Source organism: Miscanthus floridulus, chromosome 2 (assembly GCF_019320115.1).
Source record: "Miscanthus floridulus cultivar M001 chromosome 2, ASM1932011v1, whole genome shotgun sequence".
Taxonomy (NCBI): Eukaryota; Viridiplantae; Streptophyta; class Magnoliopsida; order Poales; family Poaceae; genus Miscanthus; species Miscanthus floridulus.
In genome coordinates, this window is record NC_089581.1 from 84,268,603 (window position 1) to 84,285,583 (window position 16,981).

Below are 16,981 nucleotides of genomic sequence, written 5' to 3' on the forward strand. Positions count from 1 at the left end.
GAGGAGCTCGTTGCGGATCTGGCTGTGGAGGAGCTCATCGTGGGTCCGCGTGACTAAGGAGCCCATCGGTCCGGTGCTGCTCGCCGTTGTCGTAGGAGCTCATCGAGGTCATGTCCGCATGACCCTATGACTAGAGGTAAAGGTCCGAGCATGGGGAAGTGCGGTGGCTAGCCTGCTCGGCTTGCCACGATAGCAGTGGAGGGGGTTCCTACTTGGTGGTGGACGGCCTGGGCGGGTCAGCGAGCAGCCACGCGCGTGGAAATGGCAGAAGCTTCTCTCTAGGCGGAGCTCACGCATGATGGTGTTGGGCAAAAGCTGGGGAGGAGATGGTGGTGGCTCTGGCTCTGGCTCCCTCGCCGGCCTCATCATAGGCCGCCCCAACGTGTAGGCCACCGCCATCGATGGGAGGAAGGTGGACGCCGCTGAGGCATTCAAGACATCGTCAACGGCACCTCCGTGGGCTCCGCGCTCATGGCCACCATGATGTACGATGCCAATGTCCTCACCATCCTATCCAAGGTTCTGTCCGCCATCTTGTGCGAGGTCATGAACGGCAAGCCTGAGTACACCGACCACCTCACCCACAAGCTCAAGCACCACCCGGGGTCCATCGAGGCCACCGCCATCATGGAGCACATCCTGGACAGCAGTGCCTTCATGAAGCAAGCTAAGAAGGTGAATGAGCAGGACCCACTGCTCAAGCCCAACAGAACAGGTATGCGCTCCTCACGTCGCCGCAGTGGTTGGGCCCCCAGATCGAGGTCATCCGCGCTGCCACCAAGTCCATCAAGCGTGAGGTCAACTTCGTCAATGACAACCCGGTCATCGACGTCCACCGTGGCAAGGCGCTGCATGGTGGCAACTTCTAGGGCATGCCCATCGGCGTGTCCATGGACAATGCCTGCCTTGCCATCACCAACATCGACAAGCTCATGTTCGTGCAGTTCTTCGAGCTCGTCAATGAGTTCTACAACAACGGGCTCACCTCCAACCTGGCCGACAGCTGCAACCCTAGCCTAGACTATGTATTTAAGGGCATGGAGATTGCCATGGCCTCCTACTGCTCTGAGCTCCAGTACCTGGGCAACCCTATCACCAACCACGTCCAAAGCACGGAGCAGCACAGCCAGGACGTCAACTCCTTGGGCCTCGTCTCTACCAGGAAGACCACGGAGGCCATCGACATCTTGAAGCTCATGTTGTCCACCTACATCATGGCGTTGTGCTAGGCCATCGACCTGCGCCACCTCGAGGAGAACATCAAGACATTGGTGAAGAACATGGTGACCCAGGTGATGAAGAAGGTGAGAAGGAGCTCATCACCGCCATCGACAGCGAGGGCGTGTTCACATATGTGGAGGATCCAGCCAGCGCCAGCCTGCCGCTGATGTAGAAGTTGCGCGCCATGCTGGTGGACCATGCCCTTAGCAGTGGCAACATGGAGCAGGAGCCCTCCGTATTCTCCAAGATCACCAAGTTTGAGGAGGAGCTCCACGTGGTGCTACCCCAGGAGGTGGAGGCCACCCGTGTCGCCGTGGCCGAGTGCACTACCCCCTGTGGCAAACTAGATCACGGACAGCCGGTCGTTCCCGCCCTACTCTGCTTGCTCATTTGCGACCGCACAGAAAGGGAATGGGTGGGCCAGGGTGGCACCCACGCGACGGCATCCAAAGCCGAGCACCCATCCACATCACCTAGGCTAATGAGCCGATGACACTTCATCTCACGGGACCCTCATGGAAGTGCCTCCACCTCTTCCATTTGTGGATGCAGTTCGCATGAACCAAGAGTGGGAGCACGTAGTCCATAGCATAGTGCAATAGCTGGTTCATGGAATAGTGCAGCAGGCTAGACCCAAACATGGCTCAGGGGCACTAGATGTCCAAACTGATTTTTTCTCTCTCCTCAACCGGTGGAAACCGGCCCGCGGTGTCCTCTGGCATAATTATAACAAACCAGAGTGTCTTCTAGCATACAGCTCCACTTTAGGTGTCTGCCAGCAAACGACCACCACTGTGGGTGTCCGCCAGCCAATTTACCCTAGTTTTTAAAACAAAGTTTTGGTTTTAAAAAGCCTATTTTGACTAAAACTTTAGCTACAGGCAAATTGTCAAAACTAATTTGCAAAACTATGCTAGTGACAACCTCTAGTTAAGCCCAATTAAGGACCTTTAGGTGGCAATAAGTAAACTAATTTGCAAAACTATGCATATTCTATATGTATGTATAGACATATTTACTGATGGGTAGCCTTGTTATGAAAGTATATATATGTTGGGTATATATATAGAAGTATTTAGTTTGCAACTTAGAGACAATATTTTCATTTCCGCATATATATAATTGTGGGGTTGGGCTAAAATGTAATCCTTCTATAGGTACGCTAACCATGAATGCGTAGATTGAAAGTAGATAATGACTAGCTATATATCGAGAGAGTACGTGTTATGCCACCAACATAGAACGTGATTGCCACCTTAGGCTGGCAATTTCATAAGGATGAATAGGACAAGCATACATCATGATTGTTGCTTATGCATAAACATGCTCCTCTCACCCTTGTTCTATTAATGGTTAACTTGTTGTAACCATATGGTCATGTTGTGCATGACTGAAAACTAATTTGCTAAATGTAAGTAAAACTTGTTTTGAAGAGATATCCACCTACTCAGTAAAAAAGAAATACAAGATAACAGTACCTTACCACCATGTTTCACATTTAGGTGTAGTGCTATTGTTGTAGATGACTGCTTGTTATGTGCGAGCTTTGTGCTTGCTATTAGTTGCTTAAGCTAATTTGATTGATTTTCTCAAATGCTTGCTTAAGACCATGATGTATGTGTGGATGCTTTGTTACCTAGGTAGTATCATAGTCATTACCCCTTTTGTCCATGATGAGCATACAAGTGTTGAAGAGCCTAATCCTAGACCCACACTCAAGTTATGTTAATCTCATGGTTGTCTCCATGTAGATTCCCTTGCTTAGGAGCTTGAGCCTGTGTGGGTGATTGTTAGCCCTTGAATGTTTGTGTCTCCATGCCTTGCTTGACTCATGAGCCCAAGCTTAGTTCCCCTTGAATGCTTGCATGTGTCATGGATGTCTTGCTCCTGTGTGTGAAGACCTTACCCAAAAATCCCTCTCGGACATCGCTGCCCTTTTATCTTATAGATGATTTGGTGCAACGCTAACCTCTTAATGCCTGAACATCAGAATCTTTTCCTTGAAATCATTTCATTGCTTTATCAACTCAATCCCTAGTCAGTGTATCAGCTCTATCCCTCGAATCTCATTTGTTTTGTCTCCAATTCTTTCAAGTCTCTGGATGTTTATCGGTCTTGATCTCATGTTGCTGCTCGATAAGACCAAATCTCATGCTAATCTTTATCTGGTAATCACTTTTGTGGACACAAGAAGTAGATGGAAATAAAGCAAGAGTCTCATGCTCTGTTGCCTACATTAGTTAATCTATGTTTCTCTTGTGCCATATCTTTACCTTGGACCACCCTTTGTTGACTCCTAACCTTGTGAATACCTTTGCCTGCTATCCCTCCTTCGCATGGTGCTTGCTTCTATGCAACCAAATTTGTGCCACTGTGAGAATTCTTATAGGTTGTATGTTTAGTAATGGTGCCACGATTAGCTATCTACGATGCCACGATGAAACCGAGAGCCTCCTATGGCGGCCGACACAAGGTTGTGCTGCTCGGCATGCGCTGGTATCAAGGTTTCTAGTCATGATCCATTGTAGAACTGCACTGATGTGTTATTTACACGTGAGCTCTTTCTTGGTTATCTCTCCATATCATGTCAGAAGATCTGTATGTCAGACCAGATGCAATAGGACTTCCTTCTGAAGTCATCCAAAGGATAACCTTTGAAGAATAGGTCACCAACATAAACATTAACTGACTACAAGGGATGGTAGACAAGTGACTCTACTTGACTATCCCTGCAATGACATTGGTCATCTAGTGAGCAACATATGTCATCCCCATTGGATTAGAAAGGTACACAACACTTCAATTTAGACAAGTTATCAATCAGATGATAAATGGATCGGGATATTATGTCCTGTAATAGGTCACCTTGTGCTTATGAGCTTTCTGTCCAAGTCTTGACCTTTATGTGCAAGGTGGTCCTATAGTCAAAAATCGACTTCCTTCAGTGACCCATTTTTTGCTGACTTCCATGGTGACTGTCTATTTGCACATCAAATACAATTATTGCCGTCAAAAAGGAAGTTTTGGAGCTTTTAAATGTTGAGAGACAACTAATTAGTTACCAATAGGAAAGTTAAGTTACAGCTAGGTAATAACTCTTTGGTAGCTTCGAAGGCTATGTTTCACGCAACAATGTTAAGCAAAGTAACAGCAAAGACGGTCAGCAATGCAAGTACTGCTTTCTTCTCCAAGCCCGGTGTCGTCAAGTCAAATCCATCTTGGACAATCACACAGATAATGTAAGATGCTGTCTCAGCTAAGTAAAGAGCTAGAGAAAGCACGCCCCTAGTTTCAGTTAGCATCATTATGTATATGGTGTTATCAAAGAATTTGTTCAGGACTCTATTGGATAAGGCATAGAAGGGTAGTTAGAAATAGTCCCTTATCTTGTTGGACTCTCACTCCACGTGAAGTATGTATTGTGCCATACAAAAACAGCCCACTAGTCCAATGCTTGTGCATCATCGAGTTGGTGTCTAACTCAATGGTTGAGGATGTTTCTTAAGAGGCATGTTAGAAAACAACTCATGATGCATTGCAACAGGCATACAAAGGCAAGGACAAGGTAACATCATATTAACTTAAGCACTAGAGAGCAAGTCATTTAGCTAATTATTGCCCAGGCCTATCATGGTAAGGTAGCAAGAAAATAACACCAAGCATTCACCAATGAGGCACGCAAATTAAGCTACTTTAAGGAATCATCTAGCACAAGCTAATCCTAGTAATAATACAATCAAGATCAAGCATAAGTAATCAACTTCAAGTATATGCACAAAATCTAGACTACAACATAGCAACCATTCAATTTAACCATAACTAGAGTTATAAGCCTCCAAAAAGGGTGATCCTAGACTTTCTGGAAAGCTAATGAAATTATCAAAAACTTTGTTATTAACACCAAAAGCTAACCCAACAAATATCTAGGTCAAAACCCCTCATGAAGCAGAGCTTATACAACTAAGAATAGAAAACCGATAGTAACTTTAGAAATACATATCTCAAGTTATATGCATCCAACAGGCATGATCCTTAATTACAGAAAACATCATCTGATCCACGAAGTTATCATCACAACAGAAAATGCACAAGCAGCCATTTCAGAATGTAACAATTTAATGTTTCACTTGTTTTGCTAACAAAGAGCATACACACATGAGCCATTCAAGAACTTCAACCACCACTAACATACTTAGCAACACTTTATTGAACACCAATCATTCAAAGCACCACCAAATACAATTACAAGCTTTATCTATAATTTTGCTTTTATTAATCCTTTGTCCTAATAAACATATATATAATTTTAGTGATATATGATAACAACTAGTTTCGGGCTAAGATTTTTGTGAGTGGTAGATGTTATCAAAACATGGCTACTGCACAAATTTCACATGCTCAGGTTTTATAATTTAATTATGAAAAGACAAATTGCTATTGCAAGAAAACACGTAAAAGCAAAATAAATCTAGAGATCATCATTTTTCTATAAACACATAGCCATATCATGGCTTATTAGGTCACAATATCGCCATGCAAGGGAAAGGGAACCACATTTCACATTTTTGCATATATAAATTATTTATAAATCATTTAAAACCATTTATCAAAGCATTAATCAAGTTAAATTCATAACTCAGTGATACATGCACCAAAAATTATGAAATTTAACTAGAGCTTACACATGATATAAGTATACTAGAATAAAATTTTTAGGTCATTTAGAGCAGTACAACAGTATATATGACGTTAGCAAATAAAGTAAGCTAGAATTAACCATTAATCATGATTAAATCAAAACATCATAAAAATAGTGAGCAAACAACATGTTTAATATTTTTCTTAGCCATCACATGCCAAAACAAGACTCCTAAAACTAGAATCACATTTTTAGGACATTCCTACCTCAAGATATGCATCTGACAAACTTAAAAGGATTTCTAAAAGCACTTTATAAGAATAATTAAAAACATCAGAAACTTTCTACTAACACATATCATATTATGACTCTACTACGTAGATCTACTCACAAGGATTCCAAAAGGCCTTCATTTGCTATTTTATAATTTTTCTATGATTTACTATGATATTCCAAAATTTAGCCAATTATATGTGAAAGCATCTAGGCCCCTAGTTGGGTTTCAGGTGATTAATGACAATACAAGATTACTATGACTAACGTGTGTTTTATAGAGGCAATTAAGTTAGGTCATGGTAATGGCAATTGATTGGGCAATCATGGTTGTCATGCCCCTACGATGGAAATCGTTTCGGTTTTCAAAGGATGGGCGACAAGGTTAAGGATGGACTAGTTCTAAGTGTCGTTTGGTATTGAAGAGACACTTAGAGTAGTTTAGGACTTTGTTTTTCCTTTGGCCATACTATTATGGGGGGTATGGACGAGTAGCTTGACCTAGGTGAGTCTAGTGGGTTAGGTGTGGTGCACACTTATCAACTCTAGCACTAGGTAGCTCCTAAGTAGCCCTTAGATCAATTGGAGCAAACTGCATTCACATATGATTTCGAGTTGGAAGTGAATGGAGGGTCAAATGTTGACCAGACGCTGGTTCTAGTGTGACCATACGCTAGGCACAGAGTCCTGGTCAGTTCATTTGATCAAGGTGAAGTCATCTAGATGTGATCGGACACTATAAGAAGACTAACCGGACGCTGGGTGCTAGAGTCCTGGTCAACTCCAGTAAGGTTCTAGAGAGGGAGAATCCTGATCGGATGCGCCCGGTCAGTGCTGACCATATGCTAGTTAGGTTTCGGCTACTGACCGGACTGCTGAGTAGCAAAGTGATTGGACACTAGGGTGCCAGAGTCTGGTAAACATCAGTAAGGTTCTAGAGGGCAGTTTTCATGACCAGATACATTGAAGTCAGTGCTGACTGGATGCTGGTCAGAGTTCGGTCACAACTTAACTGCTAGGTGGCGGGGATAACTGACCAGAGCATCTAGTCACCCCTCAGAGGCACATAATGGTTCATTTTGAATGATGGGTTATAAATACTTCCTCTATTCACTCAAGGGATCACTTTTGCTCATTTCAATAGCTAAGAAACACCCTTGAGAGTGCCAAGGAGAGCAAGGTCCTAGTGAGGTGATTGAGATTTGAGAATCTAAGAGAGAGACCTCATTAGTGAAAAGAGAGTAGCAAGTGTGCATCCACCCTTCTCATTAGGCTTGTTGTGGTCAAGTGAGAGTTCTTGCTTGTTACTCTTGGTGATCGCCATCACCTAGATGGCTTGGTGGTGATTGGGAGTTTGATGATCATCCGGTGGAGCTTGTGGATGACCCAACTCAAGTTGTAAGCGGTTGTGGGTGATTCACCAGTGATAGAGTGTCAAAGAATCAACCCATAGAGAGCACTTGATCCTTGCGCGGATCAAGGGGGAGCTACACCCTTGTGCGGGTGCTCCAACAGGGGACTAGTGGGGAGTGGTGACTCTCCTGATACCTCAGCAAAACATCACCAGCGTTCCTCCTTCTCTCTTTACTTTGAGCAATTCAATTCTTGTCTTTACATTCATAGAATTGCCATGCTAGAGTAGGATTAGAACTTAGGTTGCAAAACTTTTGTGTGGTAGGATATTAGAAACTCATTCTAGCCACAAGGGGTGAAATAGGCTAAGTGTAGGGTTTAATTATTACAAAGAATTTTAGAATTAACCCAATTCACCCCCCCCCTCTTGGGCATCTTGATTCTTTCAATTGGTATCAGAGCCTCGTGCTCATGTATTTAGGCTTAACCGCCTAGAGAAAGATGTCTCATGGGGATGGACCTCCTCCTATCTTTGAGGGAGATGATTTTCCTTATTGGAAAATCCACATGGAGGCATATCTAGAAGCTCTAGATGTTGGAATACTTAGAGCCACCTCACAAGATTTCCCAAAACCTCGGGATCCCACGCACCTTCAAGGCGATGAAGTGAACTATGAAAAATGGAATGCAAAGGCTAGAAACACCATCTTTAGAGGCCTTTGCAAAGATGTGTTTAACTGGGTGAGGAACCACAAGGACACCCATGCACTATGGTTGGACATTTGTGCGCTCCATGAGGGAACTAAGAGCAAGCATGAGGAACGCTATCATCTCATAATGAAAAAGCTTAATTCTTTTGAGATGCTTCCTAAAGAGAGTGCTAATGAAATGTACTCACACTTGAATGTTCTTGTAGAGGAAGTCAATGGGCTTGGACTCACTCAAATGCAACCATCTGATGTTGTAAGAAAAATCTTGAGTATCCTCCCCATTGATAAATATGGGCATATTGTGACCGTGCTTCATCAAGGTGATCTTTCCACCGCTACATCGACTCAAATCTTGGGAAAGATCAACGCTCATGAGATGTACATGCACATCACATCACAAGATGGCTCATCCTCTACCAAGAAGAAAGACAAAGACTTAGCATTCAAGGCTAGCCAAGAGAAGGGCAAAGCAAGAATTGAGTATGAGAGCTCAAGTGATGATGAAGATGATGATGCAAGTCTTGCTCTCATGGTGAGAAGAACTGCCAAGATGCTAAAGAAGCTCAACAAGAATGGCATCAAGTTTGATGGCAAGAAAAAGAAGTTCTTCACTAGCACAAGAAGGAAGCCAATCTCTAAAATGGATTGCTACAATTGTGGAGAACTTGGTCATCTAGCTCATCAATGCACCAAGCCCAAGAAAGACAAGCACAAGAAGAAGTACAAGGGCAAGAAAGATAACTCAAGTGATGAAGATAATGATGAGAAGAAGAAAAAGAAGCCATACAAGAAGAAAGATGGCAAGGACTTCCATAAGAAGAAGAATAATGGGAAGGCATACATCGTTGGTGATTGGCTCACAAACATTGACTCATCAAGTTGCTCATCCGATGATGATAGTGAGAATGAGAAGGTGGCTGCTATTGTGATTGACTCTTCATCATCTTCACCGATACTACCGACATCATCCTCTACACACCTATGCCTTATGGCCAAGGGTGAAAGAAAGGTATCAAATGATGATGATAGTAGTGGTGATGATCATGCTAACAATGATGATAGTGATAGTGATAGTGATGATGATGAATTTGAATCACCTTCATATGATGATCTTGTTAAATTGCTAAATCAATACACTAAGATCATTAGAAAGTCAAGAGCTAAGAATGAAAAGCTTGAAATTAAGAATGACTCTCTTTTAGCTAAATGTGACATAGCGGAAAAGGCTAGTGTTGAGCTTAGAGAAGCAAATGATGCTATGTCATCCAAACTCAAGGAGCTCAAATCTTCTAAGAAAGAGCTTAAAGATAAACATGATAAACTTGAGGGGATGCATAAAGAGCTCATCACTAGCTATAACATGCTAAAAGAAGAATATACAAACCTCAAGGTTAATCATGATAATCTTGTTATCTCTCATGAGTTTTTATCCAATGAGCCACATGATGCTACTAACGATGTTGTTAAGATTGATATAGCTACATCATTTGATGATTTAATCATTGAGAGCATTGAGCAAGGTTCTAGTAGCAAAGGCAAGCAAGTGGTTGAGTCCGATGACTATGATGAGTATGTCAAGATCAAGAATGAGAATGAGAAGCTAAAGAAAGATCTTGAGAAGCTATCTACCACCAACACCATTGTGTTAGAGAACCTAGATCATGATTATGATGTAGAGCTCAAGGAAGAGAACGAGAAACTCAAAGAATAGAACAAGAAACTAAAGATGGAGAAAAACCATGATGAGCTAAAAGAAGAGAATGAGAAGCTCAAGTTGGAGAAAGAACATCTCAAGATTGGCTTGAGCAAGTTCTCAAGAGGCAAGCATCTTCAAAGTGAGCTACTCATGAACACCATCATGAAGATGGATAGAAGTGGAATTGGATATTTGGAAATCAAGAGAAGAAGGCTCAAGCTCAACAACAACAACACAAGTGAAAGCCAAAGCCAAAGAGGTGTTTTGAGTGTGGACAAGAAGGCCACTTTCCCCATGAGTGTCAAACTCCACCACCACAACCCTTGCCCAAGCATGCTAGACCCTTTGCTTTTAATGCTCATTACATGCTTAGAAAGGACTCTAATGGAAAAATGAAAGTTATGTTCTTAGGACCTCCCAACAAGAATAGGCCTAAGAAAATTTGGGTTGCAAAGTCACTTGTTGAGAAAGTCAAGGGCCCTCAACAAGTTTGGGTCCCTAAAGCTTGATCTCTTGTGTGTAGGTGAACTACAAGACCGATGGAAGTCATTAGGTAATTGATAGTGGTTCCACACAACATATGACCGGTGATTCTTGTATGTTCACCTCATAGATGAAGAAGTAGATGGCCAAGAAAGAATTACATTTAGAGATAATTCAAAGGGCAAAGTCAAGGGATTGGGCAAAGTGGCAATATCAAATGATCATTCTATCTCAAATGTGCTATATGTTGCTTCTTTGAGCTTCAACTTGCTATCCGTTGGACAATTGTGTGATCTTGGCTTCCAATGCTTGTTTACTGAGAAGGAAGTTATTGTATCTAAGAAGGATAATGATCAAGTGATATTCAAGGGATTTAGATACAACAACCTATATCTAGTGGATTTCACCTCCGAAGATGCTAACTTGAAGACATGCCTATTCACCAAAACATCACTTGGGTGGCTATGGCATAGAAGACTTGCTCATGTTGGAATGAGTTCACTCAAGAAGCTTATGAAGAATGAATTGGTGAGAGGGTTGAAGAATGTGAAATTTGAGAAGGACAATCTTTGTAGTGCATGTCAAGCCAGCAAGCAAGTTGCAAACACTCATCCTACAAAAGCTTTCATGTCAACCACAAGAGTGCTAGAGCTCCTTCACATGGACTTATTTGAACCAACAACTTACAAGAGTTTGGGAGGAAATCTTTATTGTCTTGTGATTGTTGATGACTACTCAAGATATACATGGGTGTTCTTCCTTCATGACAAATCTGAAGTTGCATCATGCTTCAAGAAGTTTGCCAAGAGAGCACAAAATGAGTTTGAAGTGAAGCTCAAGAAGATTAGAAGTGATAATGGTAAAGAGTTTGACAACACAAACATTGAAGCCTATTGTGATGAAGTTGGAATCAAGCATGAGGTCTCCGCAATATACACTCCTCAACAAAATGGTGTAGTAGAGAGAAAGGACCGGACACTCATTACACTTGCAAGAACAATGCTTGATGAGTACAACACACCCAAAGCTCTATGGGCAAAAGCTATCAACACCGCATGTTATGCATCCAACCGCCTATTCCTTCAAAAGTTTCTTAGCAAGACACCTTATGAGTTGCTCAATGGGAAGAAGCCGGATGTCTCCTTCTTTAGGGTGTTTGGTTGCAAATGCTACATCTACAAGAAGCGGCAACACCTAGGGAAGTTTCAAAGACATTGTGATATTGGTTTTCTTGTTGGTTACTCATCAAAGTCCAAAGCATATAGAGTATTTAATCATACCACTGGCTTGGTTGAAGAAACATATGATGTAGAATTTGATGAATCTAAGGGCTCCCAAGGAGCACATGAGAATCTTGATGATGTAGGTGATGAACCATTGAGGGAGGCCATGAAGAATATTCTGGTTGGAGACATCAAGCCAAAAGATGATGAAGATGATGTACAAGTGATTAATCCACCTTCTTCATCAAATGTACCACAAGATGGTGATAAAGATGGGAGAGTAGAAAATGAAGACACTCATGTCTCCTATGATCAAATGGTGGCACAAGCACAAGATGTTGATGCTCCACAACCTCCCCCCACTACTACAAGAATCAATTTGCGTAGCATGGCCAAAATGCACTCCGTGGCGGGCACCTCTTTTGCCCGCCACGGTTAATCGGTGGTCGGCCAGCGAGGCCGGCCACCGGGGCGCCCGCTGCGGGAAATTGGTTTACCGCGGCGGGCAACCTTACCTGCCCGCCATAGGAAATAGTTATTTACCGCGGCGGGCGGTATGAATCACCCGCCGCGGTTAATACGGTTTACCATGGCGGGCTCTTTAAACTGCCTGCCACGGTAAAGAGTTGATTTACCGAGGTGGGCATTTTATGTTGCCCGCCATGGTAAAGCCTGTACAAATACACAGCACAGACCCTCCATCTTCTCCACGGGTCTTCCTCTCTCAAAACTCATGGGGGGAGGCTTTGCCCTAAAATTTGAGGAAACTTTTGATTTGAGTTGAAGGGCTTGGATTTGAGGGAGGAGGACATCATAAGAGGTTCATAAAGGCTCTCCCTCTCTCCTTCCATCCTCTCTCTCTATTTCCATCACCTAGAGTTCTCTTTAGATCTAGATCTAGATCTAGATCAATTTTAATGGAAAAAATGATGTCATGTATTTCTTTAACTTTAGATTCATCATAGATGCATGCTTCATCTTTCACATCGTCATTTCCTCTCTTTTTCATGATTTTGGACATAAAAATCATCAATTTCTCCTAATTCTTCTTTATTTAATGTTGATTGTGATGGATAATGTTCGCAGATATGATGGATAGATCAGAATGGATGTACTGGATCGATAGAATGAATGATCCGCGGTACCTCTTTGAATTAAGGAAGTTTATTGCGGTTGGTAAAGCTCACCGTGAGAGACTGAAGCGGATGACAACCATATGTCCATGTTCTCGTTGCAAGAACCTGAAAGCCCACCGAGACAGTGAGGTGCAAACTCATTTGATCATGTATGGTTTCGTCGAGGGCTACACAGTCTGGACATTTCACGGCAAAAGAGTTGGTGCGAGTGGTGGTGCATCTGGAGTGAGCTCTTCGACGCTGACGACAACAGCACCACCGGTGAATAAAGATCCTTCCGCAGCAGCTGCGCTAGCCGACAGTGACAACAGTTGTCGTGATTACATCATGGTGGATGATCTAATGCAAGACATGGCCGATGAAGCCGGCGATGGTGGTGATGGTCAGGATACTGTGAGCCAACCCAAGGATGTGCAGCTTGTTGAAGATCTAGTCAAACACTTCGATGAAGACGACGTTGTGTTGGGTTGCCCAAAGTGGTTGGAGAATTTCAGAGAGATGAAGCAGGCGGCAGTTGATCCTCTCTATAAGGACGGCGGCGATTGTCCAAAGGAGTGCACGGTGCTCCGTTTTAACCTCCATATGTTGATGTTGAAGGCTCATCATGGTTGGTCTGACACTAGCTTCAATGAGTTGTTAAGCTACCTTGCCACCACGTACCCAACGGCTAACAAGGTGCCCGCCAATACTTATCAGGCCAAGAAGCTGATCCGGCCAGTGGCGATGAAGCTTAGAAAGTTTGATGCATGCCCTAACCACTGCATCCTGTATCAGGGCAATGAGTATGAGAATTTGACGAGTTGTCCGCACTGCGGCTTTAGTCAGTACAAGAAAAATGCTGGTTGTCGCATGGATGCAGAAGATGAGGGAGGCTTGCGGGGTGGTCGGAAGAAGAACAAGAAGGGGGCAAAGAAGAGCAGTGTGGCCAAACAGATCTCGGCTCAGCAGGACAATGAAGAAGAGGGTTACACGCACAGGAAAAGTCTAGCACTGTTGATGTGGTACCCGCCCATGACCGATCGCCTGCGTGCAATATTTGGGAACCCGGACGATGCCAAGCTCATGTCCTGGCATGCATCAGCTGACCGCCTGAATGACGATGGCAAGCTACGGCACCCATCCGATGGCAAGCAGTGGAAGGATTTCGACGAGGCCTACCCAGAGTTTGGCAAGGAGCCCAGGCATGTTAGGTTCGCGCTAAGTACCGACGGGATGAACCCGTTCAGTGAGCTTAGCAGCTCGCACATCACTTGGCCCGTCGTGCTCACCATGTACAACCTACCTCCCCATCTATGTCAGAAGCATAGGTACCTTATGCTGACCATGCTTATCTCTAGACCGAAGCAGCCCGGCAACGATATAGATGTGTTCCTGGAGCCGTTCATGGAGGAAATGAAGATACTATTTGATGTTGGGGTCCAGATGGTGGATGCATCCCGCAAGGAGAAGTTCACACTAAAAGCAATCATCTTTGTCACCATCACCGATTACCCCGGTCTCTTCTCACTGTTGGGGCAGATCAAAGGGAAGACCGGCTACGTAATTTGCATCGACAGGACCTGCTACACTTACCTTAAGGGATCCAATAATATGGTGTACATGAGGCACAGACAGTTCCTCGCAAAAAATCACAGGTATAGAAGAAGTATTATGAACAAATACTTTGACAATCAGGACGAGCCACAGCATGATCAACTGACGCAGACTAGTTGGGGGACAAAGGTGTATGAGATGGTCAAGGACATGGATCAGTTGGAGTTTGGAAAGAAGAAGAAGCCACCTGAAGAGGGGAGCAAGCAGACAAGGAAGTGAAAGTGGGACCAGACAGAGGAAGTCCCCGCCGCCATTCCTTTCAAGAAGAAGTCAATTTTCTTCAAGTACCTGTCATATTGGAAAACATTGAATACACCCCATGCCATCGACTACATGCACCTAGAGAAAAAATGTCTTCGAAAGCACGATCGGTGTCCTGCTGGACATCAAGGGCAAGACAAAGGATGGTATCAAGTCATGGACGGATCTTGTCAATCTGGGCATCAGGCCGGACCTTCACCCAGGACCGCCTCAGAACGGTAAAGTCGATATCCCGGGTGTGGCCTGCAACCTAACGCAAGATGAGAGGATGGCTTTTCTTAAGTTGCTTAGGGGTATCAAGGTGCCGACTGGTTTCTCTTCCAACATCAAGAGCCTGGTCTCCATGAAAGACCTCATAATGACCGGCTACAACTCACACGACTGCCACGTCATGCTGATAGTGTTCCTACCAATTGCGATTAGGGCTATCCATCCAGAGTACGTGAAGATGGTCATCACACGGATGTCATACTTCTTTAATCGCATCACCCAGAAGGTTATTGATAAGGCTGAGCTGCCTGCCCTGAAGGAGTTCATCGCGGAGACCCTTTGCCAGCTCAAGATGTGCTTTCCACCATCTAGGCCTGACATCATGATTAGTGTGTGTATGTGTGCTAGATTTCAAGCTAATCCTAAGGAAGCTCATTTGATTGCCATTAAAAGAATCCTTAGGTATCTTAAGCACAGACCAAGCATTGGCCTTTGGTATCCCAAAGGAGCTAGATTTGAATTAGTTGGCTATTCCAATTCAGATTATGCCAGGTGCAAAGTTGATAGAAAAAGCACATCCAGAGGGTGCCATTTGCTTGGTAGATCACTTTTGTCTTGGTCCTCCAAGAAGCAAAATAGTGTGGCTCTGTCCACTACCAAAACGGAATACATTGCCATGGGTGCTTGTTGTGCACAAATACTTTACATGAAGCAAACTTTGCTAGACTATGGTGTAGTTCTAGAAAAGGTACCTCTTTTATGTGACAATGAGAATGCAGTAAAGCTTGCTAATAATCTGGTTCAACACTCTCTCACCAAGCACATAGATATCCTCCATCACTTTCTTAGAGATCATGTTGCTAAAAATGATATTTCACTAGAAGGTGTAAGGACCGAGGATCAATTAGCGGATATCTTCACTAAACTGCTAGATGTGGCTACATTTTGTCGGTTGAGGAATGAGCTCAATGTGCTTGATTTTAGTAACTTCACTAGAAAATGAGCTTGTGTTGTCCCTTGCATTGCATTGTAACATACAACATGTTTAACTTTTGGTAATGCATTTAGGGCTTGTCTAACATGGTTAAGATAACCACCGAAAAACATGTGAAGAAGCTTAACCTTGGATCATACTTAACAAGCAACTAGAATTACTTCCAAGTATTGCATTGCATATGCATGAATGCTGTTTTGTCATTTCCCTTCAATCACCCTTTTATTGCCTATTTTCTTAAAAAGAATTATAGCCTAAGGCAAAATACTTTGAAAATTTTGAGGGTTTAAGAGAGGTCACTCACATCAGTCCCAATTGGTGTTTATTTGGGTCTTATTAAAGTTGGGACTTGATTGGGAACAGGCAGCACGAAGGAACTTTGAAGATCTACTAAAAAAGAGTGACCGGACGCTGCACCGGACTCTGAAGTCCAGCGTCTGGTCAGTTCACTAGAGGTGAACCATTGCTACGAAGGAGTGACTAGATGTTAAAACAGTTCTTTCCCTACGTCCAATCAGATGACGTCCCTATGTCCGGTCAAGCAAAGAAGAAGATCTAAGGATCGACCGGACTCTGGCTGTATCCGGTCAGTGGCAATCGAACGCGTCTAGTCATGACTCGAGAGGATTTGGACCTCTTTGGAGTCGACCGAACTCTGGGTGGTAGCGTCTGGTCATTGCCACTAGAGTGTCCGGTCAGTAGAAGTCATGTGGTTTTTGAACTCTATTCCTTTCCTTATCTCTTACGTCTGGGGACCACCATATAATCACGTCGTCATTTGACCTAAGGCTGCATCCTGCAATCACTCGCGTTGACATCGCCACCCTGCTCCCACGTGCCCGTTCCTGAGCCGCTGCCTCTAGCGCCGCCGTGTTTCACCAACACACCCGCACCGTCTAAGCCCACGCCTTTGCTCTGCACATCTATGCCACATTGCTGTCCCTCCCCACGCCGCGCCACCACCGTAGTTGCCGCGCCTCTCTCCCGTGCTGCCGCGCCCTGCTCTAGCGCCGCCGCCATGTCAGCAACCATGTGCCCATTCCCTAGCGCCACCGTGCCACGCCATTGCCCCCACTAGAGCCACCTTGATCTTGCCGTTCCCCAATAGTGCTGCTGACCAGCGCCACAATGCCGCAACACTAACCCTAATTACCGATTCGGTGGTGCCCATGATCTGTTCCTCTTCTCT

At 44.0% G+C, this 16,981-nt stretch overlaps 1 pseudogene; it reads left to right on the forward strand.

The window, feature by feature from the left end:
* The first annotated feature begins 298 nt into the window (after nt 1–298).
* LOC136536767 (phenylalanine ammonia-lyase-like) lies at nt 299–14,546 on the forward strand (annotated as a pseudogene).
* The last annotated feature ends 2,435 nt before the right edge of the window (nt 14,547–16,981 follow it).